This window comes from Galeopterus variegatus, unplaced genomic scaffold, assembly GCF_000696425.1.
Source record: "Galeopterus variegatus unplaced genomic scaffold, G_variegatus-3.0.2 Scaffold4877, whole genome shotgun sequence".
Classification (NCBI taxonomy): Eukaryota; Metazoa; Chordata; class Mammalia; order Dermoptera; family Cynocephalidae; genus Galeopterus; species Galeopterus variegatus.
In genome coordinates, this window is record NW_007730988.1 from 6,696 (window position 1) to 13,699 (window position 7,004).

The 7,004-nt window shown below is 37.7% G+C and overlaps 1 pseudogene; it reads left to right on the forward strand.

Moving 5' to 3' along the window:
• The first annotated feature begins 492 nt into the window (after positions 1 to 492).
• Positions 493 to 7,004, forward strand: part of LOC103603943 — a 19,447-nt pseudogene continuing 12,935 nt past the window's right edge.

Consider the following 7,004-nt stretch of genomic DNA (forward strand, 5'->3'; position numbering starts at 1 on the left):
GGGGAAATCCTAAACGACAGCCCAGTCAACCATGATTCATTCAAACAATTTGGTGAATTCAAAGAGAAATGATAACTCTAAGTATATACCCAGGAAGGAAGCAACAGAAAGAGAAGAAAGTTAATTTAGAAATTGGGAGGTGGAAGTGAGAGACTTTAAGTCAATGGAAAGTGACCCAAATTCTTTTTGTAGATGCCCGTGGGAAAGATGTTCAGGGCAGCAACCTAACTTGGGAAAAAGACTGTTGTAACTTATTTTTAAAACCTCAAACTATTTTGTATGTTTTTCTTTTGTGTAAATTAGATTGTGTGACTGTACTTGAGTATATGAATATCTCATCGTTGTATATAGAGGTAAACCCAAATATCAACCACTTTTTGAAATAGACTATTTTTTCTGAAAATCATTATCATGTTCTTATCATGGATTTTTAGAAATGTGGGTTAAATTCAAATAAGAAAAGCATATTTTCTGTATTTCTTGCTTTTCTAGACCACAGTCAGCATTAGGAATGAACTGTGGAGGACTCGCGAATCCATTAATGCTCTCCGTAGGGAAAGAAGGTGGGAACCACGTGCGTGTGCACAAATGCTGACAGCAGAGACAGGTCAGCAGCACTCCCTTCGCTTTTACAGAAAATTTTCTACAAAGATTTTGTCATGCTCTTTTTTTTTTTTTTTTAATTTGGAAAAAATTCCTTAAGTGGAGAGATCCTATGATTCCAATATGAAGGTAACAGGGAGTTTGGGCTCTATTTGAGTAGTTAAGCATAACAAAAATTGTCTGGCTAATTATATTAAGTTTTGTCTTTTGATTGCCTGATTTTATTCCTTAGAAGTTGAGGAAGCATTTTCAGTGAAGTATCAATTCTTGCGTGTGTCCTGTGTATGTGCTGTGTTTTACCTACTTCTAAAGAAATCAGTATACCTTCTCCAACAGCAGCATCTAACTTTCTACTAGGTTAATCAGGCTGATTAAAAATTGTCTACCCTCTTTTAATTGTGTCTGAAGGAACTAATCCTTCCCTGAGCCCTGTCTCTCACTGTAATTCCTTTAGAAGACAGAATTCCTGGCTCCTCAATAAGGAGTTTTCCCTGAGGGGAAACCTTTGTTTTTAGGCACAATACTTTGTAACTAGTAGATGTTCAATAAATTAATGATTCTATGTATAATATATATATATGATGAGCTATGCTTCATAATATCTAAATGTATGAAAGATAGGAAACTTTTAATTCTGTGATAACTCATGAAAAGGAGCTTAATAAACATTTCAAAAGTATCAAAATATTTTAAATGTTAAAAGTAATCTTACTCTTTCTTATGGAATAAGAAAAAGAAATTAGAAATGAAATGAAAGAAAATAGAAAAAGTGGTGAACTAATGTGTACAAAATACATTATCTACCCTAAGTAAATCATTGTACAGTGTATGTGTGTATTGAAACAACACACTGTACCCCACAAATATGTACAAGTAAATGTTAACATTTCTAAAATTTAAAAAAGAAAGTAGTATGGCAATAAAAAGGCAATTTTGAAACTTAAATGTATAAATAACAGGAAATTTTGAAATGTAGTTCTTTAAGACTTAATTCTTAAAATAATTATTAAAAACTAATTAAACAGTTATTACGTTTTATATAATGCATACATACTACATACACGATTGATATCTTAATAAAGAATTTATCACCACAAAGTATACCAAAATGTGAGGCTAATTAATGAATGAAATACGATATGAAAGTTTCATCTTTATTCTTGTCTGCATCGTCAGTCTTATCAATGACTTAGATAAAATTGTAGAGGGCATGCTTCTCAAATGTTCAGCATGACACCAAAAAGCATAGCTAATAAGTTGAATGGCAATCTTGGATCACTAAGATTTAATAAGCTAGAACAGTTGGGCAATTAATAAAGACCAAATTTTAAAGGATTAAAGGCAAGTCCTACAATTGTAGGCCCAGGTTCACAACAAACAGTGTGAAAAAGACCTAATTACTTGGTTAACTGCAAATTCAGTAGCAGCCAACTTTATGTTACTGATTATTTAAAAAGCAACACGGTCTCAGTCCGCATTAACCAAAAGAGTATCATTTAATTATTTGTTATCTATTTATCACTGTGCACTGTGCTAGGAACTGATGATCATGCTCTGTGCATGATTAGCTTGCTTGCAAGTATTTGTGTTCCATTTGAAGGTCTAGCACATGGGCGATTCAAGCTGCTTAGCTTTAGAAAGCAGATATATATATATATATTTATATATATAGAGAGAGAGAGATACAGATATAGGTATAAAATTTTAAAAAGGCAGATTTCAGATCATTTGAGAGAAATTATTTCTCAGACAATCTGAACTGCTTGTTAATAATGGATATTTGCCTGGAAAGTATTAGGCTCCCAGTTGCTGGAAATATTGGCACCAGGTGAATTGTGTTTACCAGAAACACTCCATAGAATTTCTTCCTTAAAAAAAATAGCAGATCAGCACCATTACTATGTTCAAGGAAAAAAAAAAAAGAAAGGAAGAAAAAAAGCGGAGTAAGAAAATAACTGGATTTCTGATAGGGCTCTGCCTACTTTCTCCTGGTCTGTGGAAGAATGGGGACACATGCCTTCTAGCTGCCCAAGCCTGGTGGATGGGCCACAGAGGAGGAAGTGGATGTGGGTGGTGGATAACAAGGGAGAAAGAGAGAGACTGATATCATTAGTGGTCATAAAAAGTACAACACTTCCGGTACAGAGGACACTTTCTATAGGGGCCTTCTGAGAGTGTTTCTTTCTTGTCGGCTACATAAAACCTCTGGGCTGATTCCTACTTGAAAACTCATCAAAAAGGTGTACTTGAAACTCTAATTACGATTAAGGATTTTCCAGTCAGTCTCCTGTTTCACCTGCATGTGACTGTCTGGAAGTTTGAGGGCCTTTTAGAGACTCCTGCTTTAGATGGGAGCCCAAACTAAATGCCAAGACCTCTCCAAACTCTATGGCAATTAGGAATTTCAAAGGTTCTAACATTGAGAAATGTTGCATTTCACACCAGAGAGCTGATTTCCACAAATTCCACAAATGTGCCAACAGTACTGATCAAGGAATAAGACTGTACTTTATTCAGCCAATTTTAATTGTATCCCTATAATGTGACAGGGACCACTTTAGTCCTGGGCAATAAACATCGAGACATGGCAATAAACAAAACAGAAAGAAAAAAAAAAGTTGTCAGAATAAAGAGACAATAAGCAATTAAGTAATACATAATAGCATAATAAGTAAAACACACAGCATATACACACTCTGTCTTTGAAGGCGGAAGACTAAACCAAAATCTAGCATCTCTTCAAGCTTTGCAGCAGTTAGACACGGTGAGAACCAGGGAGGTAAACACAGGAGGGAAGGGAATGAGCAGTGCTGCAGGTGAGGCTGGGCTTATGGTTTGCAGTTTCAAGTAGGGCCACCAAGGGAGGCCTTTGTGACATGTTAGCAAAGACTTGAAGGAGGTGGGGGAGTGAACTGAGCAAGAACCTGGGGAGGAAGGAGGGGTCCAGGCAGATGGAACCAGAAGACTGTGAGGGGAAAACATGAAAACATATGTTCAAAGAGTAGCCAAGAGCCCTGTGTGGCGGAAGGGCAGTGAGTGAGCAGGAGAAAGCAGGAGACGAGGTCACAGAGGGAAGGGGGTCTTGGCCACCTTGTCAGGCCTTGTCTGCCTCTATAAGGACTTTAGTTGACTCTAACTGAGGGGAGCCACTGGACAGGTTTGAGCAGAGGAGTGACACGATCTGCCTTGTATTTTAAAAGAATTACCCGGACTGCTGGGTTCATTCTTAAACCAATGAACAACTGGACAGGAAGAGAAGCCAAAACTGACCCAAAATTCATGAATTGCATTATCATTCCTTCCCTGTGGTTTTGGTCAAGTGGTTCAAGAACTCACAACCAACCAGGATAGTCTACGGACCAAGCTACAGCAGATGCGACAGGACCTACAGGTATCAGTGTAGAGCCACTGGCCACCTTTAGGTGTTTAGCCATAACAGGTATACTAGTATTTGAAAGGAGTATTTCTAGACAAAGGATAATGAATAAAGTCACTAATCGAATTTAAGTAGCCAGTAAGAGTATGCTGTAAAAAGTAAGTCATAACACGGCTGGTGAGTTTTCTAAAATACTTCTAAACCCCATGAAATTCTTGGAGGAATTATGTACATAATGGACGCAAAGGGCAGCTGTGCATGGTGAGCAGACAGTATAAAACAGCACACTATTGGTCGATGTTAGTGGGCAGTTAAGGCACAGGTTTCACGAGTGTCTCCTCCCCCAGGGAGGAGTACATCTTGCTAGGGTTCTGGTTGGCGTGCTCACCTCTTGCCCTTCCAAACACTCAAAAGTGTTCTCTTTTTAGGGTCTTTAAAAAACAGTTAAATGGATACAAAGACAAGTTGCAAGCCATCTACATCTCCCAGGAAGAAAAAAAATACAGATTTGAAACAAAGATTCAAGAACTCACAACCAACCAGGATAGTCTATGGACCAAGCTACAGCAGATGCGACAGGACCTACAGGTATCAGTGTAGAGCCACTGGCCACCNATTTAAGTAGCCAGTAAGAGTATGCTGTAAAAAGTAAGTCATAACACGGCTGGTGAGTTTTCTAAAATACTTCTAAACCCCATGAAATTCTTGGAGGAATTATGTACATAATGGACGCAAAGGGCAGCTGTGCATGGTGAGCAGACAGTATAAAACAGCACACTATTGGTCGATGTTAGTGGGCAGTTAAGGCACAGGTTTCACGAGTGTCTCCTCCCCCAGGGAGGAGTACATCTTGCTAGGGTTCTGGTTGGCGTGCTCACCTCTTGCCCTTCCAAACACTCAAAAGTGTTCTCTTTTTAGGGTCTTTAAAAAACAGTTAAATGGATACAAAGACAAGTTGCAAGCCATCTACATCTCCCAGGAAGAAAAAAAATACAGATTTGAAACAAAGATTCAAGAACTCACAACCAACCAGGATAGTCTATGGACCAAGCTACAGCAGATGCGACAGGACCTACAGGTATCAGTGTAGAGCCACTGGCCACCTGGACCACCTGGGAGTCTACCCTCAAGTCCTCCATCCAAGGGAGGGCTGTGGCCTGAAGCTGCATGCTGCACTTTGATCAGCCTCTTCCCTGGCCCTCTTCTCCCCACACCCTGGCCTCCTCCCACTTCCCCTTCATGAAGACTCTAGCCTTCCCCCTCATGAAGGTAGAAACAATAGACCTGGAACAAAGCTGTTCTTTACAGCATTGGTTTGTAAACTTTTTGGTGTCAGGATCCTTTGTACCTTCTTGAAAAAAGTTTTGAAAAAACCCAAGCAGCTTTTGTTTCAATGGGTTGTATCTATTTTTGCTATTTACCATAGTGAAAATTAAAACTGAGTTGTTTAAAATGTTTAAAAATTGTTTAAATGTTTAAAAAGTTGTTTAAAATTACTAACTAATTGAAATATAAAAATAATAAACCCATTCTATATGTAACATTTTTAAACAATAACTATATATTTTTTAAAAGAAACTTAGAAGAGGGGCATTGTTTAACATTTTTTACTGGGTTTTTTAGAACCTAGACTTTCCCCAAATTTCTTGTGATTATTCCCTGTGATATTTTAGAACATGAGCTGTTCCAGCTCATGGAACTAACAGCACAGAATGAAATTAATAATAACCTATTTTAAGAGAAGAACGAAAAGTCTTGCATTAGAATTTCCTATTGGAATATTGAAATATCTTTAATGTCTGTCTTAATAAAGGACAACTGAATTTTCATAAATGCTTTAGTGATTAATCTATTGCAAGGTGTTTTGGTTGAAGCATATGAAGAAATCCGATCTCACACACATTTGCAGTTAAAAGAGAGGAGTATTTTAATAGCCTTTCAAATAATTGATACTACACTAAAACACGATAAATGATAGTTTCTTAAAGAACAGTTGTAATATGGAATCTGAAAACACTTCTGTTTCACACTCCATTTTATTAAAATCCACTGTTCTTGTACATGATTTGAATGGACGTTCTGCACACGCACGGCTTTTTAACATCATGCATTGGTCATCTGGAAAATATGGGCTCACTGAGCTATGCTGAACTTTCTAATGCTCACCCGTTTCATTATACAAGATCCAGAAAATTCATATTCATTAATCTCACCACTTATTTCATCAGAAAATTGTTAAAGAATTGGAAAGCTATCAAGCTCATGGTTGTAGATGCAGGTTTCCTAAACTTCTAATTTTTACTTGACAGCTTAACTGTGAACANATGGTTGTAGATGCAGGTTTCCTAAACTTCTAATTTTTACTTGACAGCTTAACTGTGAACAATTGACAACAAATATTGTTGTTTTCCTTGCACTACATCTTCACTTTGTTAATTTTTGAGAAAATGTCTGAATAACCATAGTCTGTCTGTTGGTCCTTCTTGGACACATGAGACATTTGTATTTCAGTATACATCAGAGTATTTTACACACAGTTCCGATTTCATCACCCACAGTATTAAAATGACATGTGTTAGTATTTAAAACATTAAAAACTCTTGCTACTCCATTAAAGATTTTCTTAAGTGGGACTGGCTTTTTTTCTTTAGCTGTTAGTAGATGCTGGTGAAGAATGCCCTGACTATTAGCACTGTTTGCTGACACTGCCTTCATTTGTGCTAAGGCACTGCATTGGATTAAATGGCCTCCCCAAAGTCATTGAAGCTTAATCCCCACTGTAACTGTTGAGGGTCAGCAATCCTATTATAATTAAAAGATGCAGCCTTGAAGATGTGATTAGATTGTAAGATCCATGCCCTAGTTCATGGGCATAGTTCTGAGGGCTTTAAAAGGAGAGCATGTGAGGGTGTCTCTCTCTCTTCTCCGCCATTCTGCCACATGAGACCCCTGCATTACCGTCACCAACAAGACCTTCACCAGATGTGTTCCCTGGACTTTGGACTTCCCAGCCTCTGAAACTGTA